Below are 11,317 nucleotides of genomic sequence, written 5' to 3'. Positions count from 1 at the left end.
ATTGTTGCTAATGCCTCCACCATCTTGAAACTTCAATATAAATGGGCTTAATAATATTAATCCATTTAAAAGCACGTGACTACAGGTCATCAGCCCATATTTGTGAAGAATAAAGTTGAGTACTTTTAATTTTAATCTAATTTCCCTTACCTTTTTTTTTTAAATTTAAAATTGCATTTTTATTACAAATATATATTTCTTTGAAATCTGGAGGACCCCTTTTAAAGGTGAGGTCTTGGCGTCGTTATCACAAGCAATGGAGTCGCATACCACGATGTTGCATATCGGATAGGGAAAGCAGGAGCCATCTTCCAAAAACTACGTCATATCAGGGCAAACAAATCAATCCGCCTGGAGAGCAAGATCCACTTCCACGATACAAACATCGTCCATCGGCCACGAACGCTTGCGAGACTTAGAAGTCGTCCATTACAATTGAAACGAGACTAAACGTGGCTCAACGTCATCGGCTGAGAATGATCCTAGGAATCACAGACAGAGATCATGTCACCAAGAGAGAAGTTCTTTATCCCACATGCACTCGATCCAGGACTGAAATGGCGACAGAACGTCCTTTGAGGTTCGCGGGACATAACCTTAGACAAGACGAAACACGTTTGCCAAATTCAGTCTTATCATGGAAGCTGAAAAGCGAAAAAAATGCCGTCTTTGAGCACCTAAAATCAATGGGCAGCAGTTTGGAGGAGCCTGTGCAAGTCGCCAGTGACCGATCTTTGTGGAGAGACGCGAACGGCGTAGGAGGGTATAAGTCCAAGTATGCACAGTTTTGCTTTATCGTAATACGATCGTGATCAGGATAATTAAAATCTGCACAAATTAATCTTAAACATTTTAACAAATCTCTATCCGTCGTTCACTTTTTTTTTGCAGGAGGTCTAGGCTAAGACCGCTTCCCACCACGAAAAAAAAAATCGTGGCTACGCCCATGCATTTAACATGAATGACATATACATTTTATATTGCTGAAACCTGCAAGACCAAAAAATGTTACTTGTAACGATGGATAAATAATGCCTCCGCAGGGACTTGAACCCTGGATCTTCGGTTTACGAGACCGACGCCTTACCACTTGGCCACGAAGGCTTCGTAATATTATGAGTTTGCTTTTTATTCAATAATTGGCCATCAGATTCCAGTAAATCTTTTAAAATTTCTAAGTCATATTTTCAATGCAGTCAGTTAATGGACCTCATTCACCAATCGTAAACAAACAACATTTAGCCACGTGGTGCTCTATCTCTTCAATATAATTTACGATCTAATGTTTAATTCATGATGGTTGTCACGTGACAATATTTTTTCGTTGTTTTATCAATAAGATCAAGAATGGGCTATTAATCACAGAACTATTTATTCACGCATATATATGAAACATAGCCATTTCCTGTTTGTTTCCATTGAGATAATGTTTCAAAAATCCTAGATCGAAATAATTCATGTCTATTACATGCAGTATTGTTTGCTTTTTTTGGGGGGGTTGCTCATATCTTATCTTATACATTGCAGACGTTCCTTTAAAACAGAATATAATTTCTTCCTTCACGTATCCATGTGTTAATCTAGTCATGCATCTTTGAGACTTCAACTCTGCTAAGTCTTTAGTTTTCTTGGCTGATTCAGGCAAGCCATTCCACGCTCTAATGCCACAAAGAAAGATAGAGAACTTGGACGACTTTGTCCTAGCATATGGAATAATAAATGTGATATTTTTAAGAAATGAGTTTACACGGATCAATGAGGAATAGTAAATAAATAAATAAATAAGAAAATAAGATTCAAATTACAAGCACTTAATTTGTTTTTTTTTTTTTAAACCTGACGTGCCTTTTATGAAATACTTGTATTATTATCGAGGGATTTTCGAGGAACACTTTTGAAAGAGGGTAGGAGCGGGGGGGGGGGGGGGACGGGGTCGGCGGTTCTCAACAAATATCATGAGCCAAGCTTCAACGTACGTAAATTCGTCACTTGTTATACCCCCCCCCCCAGGTTCCTATATTTGTTTACCAAACTCTTGGTCTACTATGTTAGGCATTGCGGACTCAGTAATCTGACTTAGGATGTAAATTGACAAAAGTCATCCGGACAAGCGAGCTCCTCTCGAGAGAGTAAACAATAAGCTAGAAACAATAGCTCTGTCCGACTCCGACTCTATACATGTAATACGCTGTGGGATGAGTAGGGGGGAGCGGAGTTGTAATGGAGTCACGGGGGGAAGCCTGATAGGGGGGCGCCGCTTATGTACAAGAAAGAAAGAAAAAAAAAAAGAACATGGGCAATCCACCGAAGCTGAGCCCAGACCATAAAACTAAAACCATTTTCTGTGTCAGCGGGAGGTGACCCTCTTTCTTTGGCCTCCCCCCCCCCCTCTCGCTCCCCACCCCTCGGTCATCCTCCTTATGTATTCTGTCTCTGTTGCTATGCTAGCACCCAACTGGCTCGCAGATGATGCACATGCTCTTTCACGAGCTTCTCAGCACGAGAGCGTGTTGGCTGGTGTGTCTGTAACAAAATGCCAGCCCCGGCGCCCCGATCACTCTGCCTCTCACCTACTGACATAGATGCAGTTCTTTTTTTTTTTTTTGAATGTGTGTGTGAGACCTCCCCCTGTTTTTTTTTTTTATTCTCACCCCTCCCCCTTCCTTCTATTCCAGCTTCATCACGAATATTTCAGTTTGTTTACACCGTCGTCAATCTCACGGCCCATAACTCTGGCACCGGTAAAAAAGCCAAGCCCCCTCTTCCTAGAGTTCTCTCCCCATCCTTATTTTGTTATTTTGGAAGCGCTTCGAGCAGAACCAGCAGGGGAGGGGCTTACGTCAGCAGGGGGAGGGGCCAGTGGTCAAGAAAATGGGCGGGAACTATTACAGGCTGGTGACATATCGACTTAATAATAAGTTAACGTGATACGATTTCCTTGAGAAATAAAAAGATGAGCACATCAGACTAAAGAGAGAGTGAGAGAGAGAGGGGAAAATATTCAAAGGCATCAAGACCTCTTTTATTTCAATAAAACGTAACAACGTTCTAGATCTTGATCTAGTTCTAGATCTTCGATAGTCCTCAGTTTCTTCCTCTTTCTGGATTAAGACATTAGGAGTTAACTTGAGGCACTGTGATTCCAGTGAGTTCCCGCTTATTTTTCACTGATTACGCAGCGAGCGGGGACCGAGGAGCATTATCTTGTGAATTAACGCCAGTTCTTCTGATTCACAAACGCAGGGAGTTATAATTCACCCGGGGGCCTGCGAGACCCACCCTCACACACTACACAAAGCATTTGTGGGAGAGCGTGCGCGCTTGCGTGTTGGATTCGGGCTGCTGTAATTGAGGACTTAAGTTGATTTAGCTCTGATAAAGACACCGAAAGGTAACCCTTTTGTTATGGCATTAAACCAGGCATGCTAATTTCATTTCTCTAGTTTGTAAGTGTCTGATACTTAGATCTAGATCTATTAAGTCTTAGACGATTAGTTCGATTACAAAACATATTCTATATTGTACAACGTAATGAGTATAGATTATACAACTTATAGTCTTGTTCCTTCACACTTTTACTTAGAATGAGGATCTTATTATAAATCAACAAAACAAAGTTAGTTATAACTTGCGTCTAGTAAAACATTTGAGACTATAACAAGTGAATATTCCAATTTGATTAGAGTAACAACATTAGTAGAATCACTAAACTTAGAGACACTTCAGGACAGAAGAATAAAAATGAAAGTAGGTATAATACATTAGACACTGAACCATAATTTAAATTTAAATACTCCTTCTTGTACAAATACTCCTTCTTCCCTAGTGCTATAAGAGCATGGGTTGCCTGAGCTAGCCAGGAAAACCAGACACTTGGCAGAATTTAAGTCAAATATGCATGACTAAATGCATGACGCGTAGGACGTAATCATCTTCTTTTTTGAAGTAACGTCTGTATTACATAAGATAAGATATTTTACACATAGAAATACACAATGTAATTAAATACTCAGAAAAACACACAGATATAAAGCACATTCTTATTCTATACGCTAGAACAAATTCGTACAAGTGCTCCTTCTTCCCTAGTGCCATTAGAGAATGGTTGCCTGAATCAGCCAAGAAAACCAACGACTTAGCAGAGTTTAAGTCATCGATGACACATAAAATGCGTAGGATGTAACTTTTTATTTTAAGTAACGTCTGTAATATATAAAATAAACTAACAAAGCCTTGTGACTGTAGCTCTCTTAAAAAAAAAGATTTCTTATTCCGTATTCTAGGAAGATTTCGTATAAGTGCTCTTTCTTTGATAGAGCCATTAGAGCGTGGAAGAAGTTGAATCAGCCAGGGAAACCCATGAACTAGAGGAGTTTCTAATGAACATGCACGAATAGATCAACATATGGAGTTTGCGTAGAACATAGTTATCTTCTCTTTAGAGGGCGCTTGTGTAGCTGACATGACGAGATTCAATATACTTCTAAGACTGACTTATTAATGATTAATATAAAACACATTCTTATATGTTAAGATACATGTTTTAAAGACAATCCTTACCATGATACACTGTTTTCACACCAAGATTACAAGATATTCAAAATAATTATATTAAAAGTACTTAATGTTCAAAGTAATTATGCCCAAAGTAATGGGTTCAGAGGTCATTGCTCTATTTTTTTTTTACAAATTAAAATCTAGCAATAAATTTATAAAAATATAAATATATAATCGGCAACAAAAGTAATAACAACAGTAACAATAAATAAGTACAAACAAAAAAACAACAACTAAGTAACCAACAAAATTTGTGACATGAAAATTCAATAATAATAGCAAAAAATTATCTACAAAACAAATATAACATAACAACAAAAAACAACAACATTTATAACGACCAATGTAGCAATTAAAAACAATTCAAAAGAATGCAAACTAAAATTAGTAACAACAAATACAACAATAAGAACAATTTAAACAACTAAAACGTAGTGGCAATTATCACTCATTAACATTAATATCAACCCTGATGATCGTCAAGTTTAAACAATTTCTGAACAATGTTCACCTTAATTGTTGTGAAAACATGGAACTTATGGTTTTGTCTTATGTGTTTTTGGGCAATGTCATCTTCTACTGAGTAATAAATAAGTAAATAAAGTAGCCATTAAAAAAAATCAAAATTATGCAAACTTAAATTAGTAACAACAGATACAACAATAAGAACAATTAAACATTACGGTTAAAATAATAACCCATCCAATGACCACACGTAGAAACTACAACAGATAATAATAGAAAAGGGAAAAAAACAACATTTAAAAAATGTTTATGAAATAGCAAACAAAAGCCAAACAAATTAGCCCCCTTGAGTAGTTGGGATTGTCACGTGATGAAATAATTATCATGAGATATTAGATAATGAAAAAAAAAAAAAAAAAAAAAAAAAAAAAACAACACCTCGCGCGAACAACTTTCATTGAAAAGACAATTCCGTTGGCTTTGAAATAAGGGCAACACCTGGTCGCTGTCTTGTACACCTGATTCAATTTGGTTCGCCAGGACCTTCAATTATGTGAAGCATCTTTCATTTACTTACTTCATAAGCGAGATGCAATTTTTTGTTTAAAGTTAAGGTAGGTGCCGGCTTTTATAATGTTTTTCTTACAAGCAATGCCTCCAATAATCAGTTTTTATTCAGATAAGCCAAACTTGTATTTTGTCAAAAATCGTTGATCCGGATAAAATGATGATTACCTGCTTGGATGTTGTCACATATACAATACAAATAAGCAGAATATATAAAAAAAAAATAAAAAAAAAAAATAACAAAAAACGAAGAATGCTTATATAAGGGAAAGAATTGCATACTGACAAAAATATCTCTTAATACTGTGATATTTATTTCCCTTTTGTAAAATATAAAAGAAAAGTAATTAATTACCACTGACTAATTAATTATTACTTGGTGATTTTTTTTAAATTGATTTCCAAAACTTCCTAAGTGAAAGGAACTAACATGACAGAACTGGGAAGTAGGTTTTTCTCTTTTCTTCAGTTTGTGGCATAACAAACAGAAGATAACCACGTGACGATGTTAACTATACATTAACAGGTCAATTTCAAGTGTAATGACCACTTCGAAGGGAAGTTTGACTCGTAGCTACAACAGATCCTAAATTTAACGTAGCCGATAGTTTGACTCGTAGCTAAAACATATCCTAAGCCTATCTTATACTATCTCCTCAGTAGCGTTTAGAGTTTAATATATTCAAGCTCACATACAAAGATCACATCACAAACGACGAGATAAGATACAGGATAAGTTTAGTGATAGAACCCCACGATGATCAGCTAACTACTGTCAAAATAAAAACGCAACAAAAACTCTATAGCCAGATCACTAGGTCATCAGGGCTCGCGAAAACTTTCCTTTAGGGAACAGTACCAGGGCAGAGAAAGGAATGGACGGCCCTGACATTGAACGAGATTCTATCAATGTCAAAAGATTGAGAAGAATAGAGAAAGACGGCCTACAGATCTTGTGTGGTGCCCCAAACGGTCCAACAGAGTAAAGGATCTTCAAACTCAATCCAATAAAATAAATACTACAACGATAACTAATGTCTACAACAAACACAAAATACTTGTGTAAATCATAGTAATAAAGTAGTTTGGTTAAAGCGACCCAATGTTAAACAAAGGAAGGCGAAAAATCAGTCATAACCAATGATTATACTAATCACTGACCAACGAACAATTACCTCGATATCTTAATCTGTTGTTTTTTTTCAATTGGTCTCCAAATAGACTATTCGAAATGAATGCGTCCATCTTTACACTAAGTTACCACTTTTTCAAAGACCCGCATATTTATTTACTAAAATTTCTCGCTAAAAGGTTTCCCAAAATTTTAGTCTGACCCCATAAAGAATTTAATAATAATAGTAATAATTATAATAATAATCTTTATTATTCATTAAGAAAATTTATCTTATAATTTGTGCATTACACACCCATATTTTGATCATGGCTCTACACATACACTGCTTGACCTCTAGCCTGGTCAGTTAATAGCTGCTTTGTGCAGTCGAGCGTGAGTCTATAAAAAAAGGCTAAAATAAATATATTTGTAGTCAACTGTAGTCAAACTGAATTTCCATTTGATTGGACCAATAAAAGTTATCTTGTCTTGTCTTATTATCTTATTTAGCTGTGTGTGGACTAGCTGTACAATTCAAGTTTTGCTAAGTGATTAATTTGTTTGTTGTTTTGTTTTACATGTTTCGGATGTTCCTTTAGAATTGAAGATAGTTTACTTCCTAGTCCAAACCTCCCGCAGGACGACGGGAGATGGGTAGGGTTTGAACCCGGGACCATCGATAAGTCCGAACGACAGTTCAGCGCGAAAACCGCACGTCCAGGCAACCATACTGGCCATCTCTTGTTTTTGGTTTTCATTGTCCTATTCTCTATTTCTCTCTGAATCTAATTCTTTTTTCTTTCTATCACTCTCTTTTCATCTCTTTCTCTCTCTTTACCTCTTTTTTAAAGTAATATTAGAATAGCAAACCTTTTTTGTTTTGCAGGGTATGAACTCGATAAATCCAAACGACAGTCCAGCGCGCAAACCGCACGACCAGGCGAATTTGCGAATGGATTTAGATACTAGATCTACCTTCTACGTTTTTATTGTTATCTCGTAGAATTTATCAACTTATAAGTTTTACTCCGTCCCAGATTAAGATCTGATAATCCGGCATCGCTTGCTTCGCGACAAAAGAAATTTATGAGAGTTGGCAGTTAGTAGTTAATTTGGTTTTAGAGGCTGTTAAAAGCTAAGCGGTAAGATGTAAAGGGGGGGGGGAGGTTGTAGCTGTCAAGATAGGCATTTTTTGTATGTTTTAGTAGACAGTGTACCTGTTTCTCTTTGTGGAAACATGGGAACATTTGGGAAGGGGAGCGGATGGAACGGATCTTAAAGGGAAACTCCGATGGTTTTTCAAATTTGAGTTATTGACATATTTAAATTCTAAGTAAAAAGTTGTAACAGTAAATATTTTACCATTTTTTTATTTAAATGCTTTGAAACATTTATATTTAATAAATTAGACAGTAAATTCTTGACATCTCAAAAAAAAAACACAAAAAAAAAAAACAGAGTTCTTTGATATTTTGTTTTTAGGTTAGCCATACGTCACTTCCCTCAACAATACTGAAAGGGAAACTAGATTTGACCAATCGTATCGCTTCATTCTTACAGTAGCTGTTAGGCTCTTCGAACAAACTGGTCAGTGGAAGGCTAGTCTAGACTACGTGTAGCCAGTCATGACAAGACAACCAAGCGATAGTGCTTGTTGTGTGTTGAGTGGTCAGGCAAGAAGATACACACTGCCGTGGATAGTCAAGCATGTAAATCTCCTTTAATACGCATTTTTTCTTTGCTTACAAGATCTAGATCTAACTGCATAGACGAAGATATATTTCTTTTACTAGAATGTAAACGTTACTGTAATGGTTTTCCGTTATACAGTAAGTCAATAGATTAAATTAATAGGCATGAGTGACGTCACATAGAAACCCGGTGAAAGTCTGACCGTTTTTGGATGCGCAGGAAAATTATGTCAGAAAAATATCAATTACTAAGTTATTATTGCAAATAAAAACAAAATAATAATACATTCATTATCTGTAGATCAAAACACATATTATATCAAAAATTGTCAAAACCATCGGAGTTTCCCTTTAAGTGATTGTATATACATTGACTGACCAGTGATGATTTAAGCCATGCCTCGTTCTGAGATGGAGGTTTGGATGAACGAAACAAAGGATTTACTATCTCAGGACTTACGACGTTAGAGGCGAAAACTTTTCGGACAGAAGTTAATGAATGTCTTAAACTCAGCGGGAGAGGCGCGGTGGCTGAGTGGTAGAGCGCTTGACTTCCGAACCGATGGATCCCGGGCTCGAATTCTGGTGAAGACTTGGATTTTTTTTTTATTTAGGTATTTTGGGGCGTAACTGAGTGCACCCCAGCTCTAATGCGTACCTGACATTAGTTGGGTAAAATAATAAAGGCGGTTGGTCGTGGTGCTGGCCACATGACACCCTCGTTAACCGAAGGCCACAGAAACAGATGACTTTTACATCATGTGCCCTATAGAACGCAAAGTCTGGAAAGGAAACTTTTTTTTTACTTACAAAATCAGCCAAGCAAAGTTTTTTTTTTTTTTTTTTTTTTTTTTTACAGTATTTGTGTTTTAATAAGTGGGCATTGTATTGGAGAATTTAATCGATGTAGTAAGTATTGTTGAATCGCGGAGAAACTGGAATTTCTATCCATGGAATTTCTTTTAGGACACTCCTGAGTCCACCAATTTCTAATGGGTAACTGACAATAATTTGGGAAAAGTAAAGCCGATTGGTCGTTGTGCTGGCCACATGACACCTTGGTTTACCATACAGATGAGCATCATCTGCCTCAATAGATTACAAGGTCTAAAATGGGTAGTGGGTGCCCTTACAAGTTCTGCCTTAATACCCTTTTTTTTTATTAACTTAGTGAACAGATGTTTCTGTTAACATCACTATGTAACATTAATTGTGGAATAAATAATGGCTAATATAAATAGAAATAATAAGATTAACGTAGTGACCATCACTAAGTAATGTTTATCATGAAATAAGTAATGGCTAATGTAAAAAAAAAAGAAACTATAGACCTCCAGTAATAAACTATTTCAATGCATCATAAAAGGTTTCTGCTCTTTCGGCTTCTATATTAACTTGTTGTTTCTCTCTCTCTCTCTCTCTCTCTCTCTCTCTTCGTAATCCACACACTTAATCTATACTTGTTCACTTTCTCTCTCTCCCTCTCTCTGACTCCCCCCCCCTCTCTCTCTATTTGCATATCTGTCTCTCTTACACCATCTTATTTAAAACTTCCTCCCAACTTTGTAGTTGCTGTGGTCACTCTCTTTAAAGCCTCTTCCGCTTCCCATAATTCCAGTCACCACCACGCCCTCCACTTCTACTTTGCTTCCTTCCGTTCCCAGCATTCCTTGTCAAACTTAAAGTAGTCTAGTTTTAAAACTCAATAAATTTTCTCCCCCCCCCCCCCCCCCAATCTCCGTTCGCTTAAAAAAAAAACTCTTAAAAAAAGGTTAAAACGAAAAAAAACCTAACAACATGGCATTTGGATAAGACATCTTCATATTTGACTTTTTTTTTTTTTTTGCGAACAAAATATCGTTGTAACAATGTTCATCTATCAGATAGTGCTCTACAAATATGGCCATACGAGACTGTATCTTTTATAGAGATGATTGCGCAGATCTTCCCGTCTGAATGTTGTTGTTTTTTTCTCTCTCCTTCCATATAAATATCTCACTTTCCTGTTGCTCGTTCTAAACCATTAAGAAGCTGAGACAATCTCCCATACTGGTTGATATAGTTTGATTTTACGATTAAGGGAGGGGGAGGAGGGGGGAGCGGGAAAACGCTAAGGCGTGCTGCTGAGGGCAGATGTTAAGGGGAAGATTGTGAGCATTGACCCCCTGCTGGGGGGACTATGCAGATACATGGCGTAGGGGTCTCCACTCTTCATCCGTCAACCCCCTGCCTGCCCTGTACAGTTCCCCCCAAGTCGATTGTTGGCGAGTGAAATTTTCAGTTCAACTTTTTGGTTTTAAAATGAAACTTGAATAAAGAAATAAACACAACCCCCGAATCACATTCGTTCGTTCCTTGAGTAACGTATTAAAAGATTTTCACGATGAGCTAATCAATGTCCAAGGTCGCTCAATGGAGTTTCACTGTTGCCAGCCACATAACACAAGAGTACAGCTATAAATTATCGATATCTCAATGCGTAACAGTTGATCTTCGCATCGGATCTCCTTGGTTACCGTTAGTTAGTTGCCCATTTGTTTATTGATAAGATTAAAGTCATAAAGTGAAAGTGTAGTACCCTCTGTATACTGACATTGTTTTATGCTATAAACAGAAAATTAGATTCCTCAGTGTTAAAAAGTGGAAACAAAATCATATACAAATCATAAACGTTTTACAAAGCATTCCTTAATCAACAGTTGTTGTTTTATTCGGGACACCAGATACACCAATACGCCAGATATTTGATAGTTTTTAAACCATAAATATAAATATCAAATAATGATTGATTTCTTACACGTTTAACCGGCCTTGGTAACTTTGTCTACGCGGTGTATGTTGGGTAAAGGTCTAGATCTGGTCTTAATGTTTCACTTGGAAACGAAAGCAATACTTCTCTAAGCTCCAGGTGTTTTGAATTTCT

General features: G+C 36.8%; 1 protein-coding gene and 1 non-coding gene across 2 annotated transcripts in view; one reads left to right on the top strand and one right to left on the bottom strand.

Annotated features, from left to right (window-relative positions):
* Window positions 1-1,032: 1,032 nt before the first annotated feature.
* Trnat-cgu (transfer RNA threonine (anticodon CGU)) lies at window positions 1,033-1,104 on the bottom strand. The gene has a single exon. It is a non-coding gene; the product is annotated as a tRNA-Thr (tRNA).
* A 1,849-nt stretch (window positions 1,105-2,953) lies between these two features.
* LOC106077969 (homeobox protein GBX-2-like) overlaps window positions 2,954-11,317 on the top strand; it is a 106,557-nt gene continuing 98,193 nt past the window's right edge. Inside the window, exon 1 of the mRNA XM_056044059.1 lies at window positions 2,954-3,391. The gene's annotated coding sequence lies outside the window, so the exon portion shown is untranslated. The remainder of the gene's footprint in view (window positions 3,392-11,317) is intronic.

Source organism: Biomphalaria glabrata, chromosome 10 (assembly GCF_947242115.1).
Source record: "Biomphalaria glabrata chromosome 10, xgBioGlab47.1, whole genome shotgun sequence".
In the NCBI taxonomy this organism is placed as follows: domain Eukaryota; kingdom Metazoa; phylum Mollusca; class Gastropoda; family Planorbidae; genus Biomphalaria; species Biomphalaria glabrata.
The sequence above is the reverse complement of the archived record's forward strand: the minus strand, read 5'-3'. Positions and strand labels throughout refer to the sequence as shown.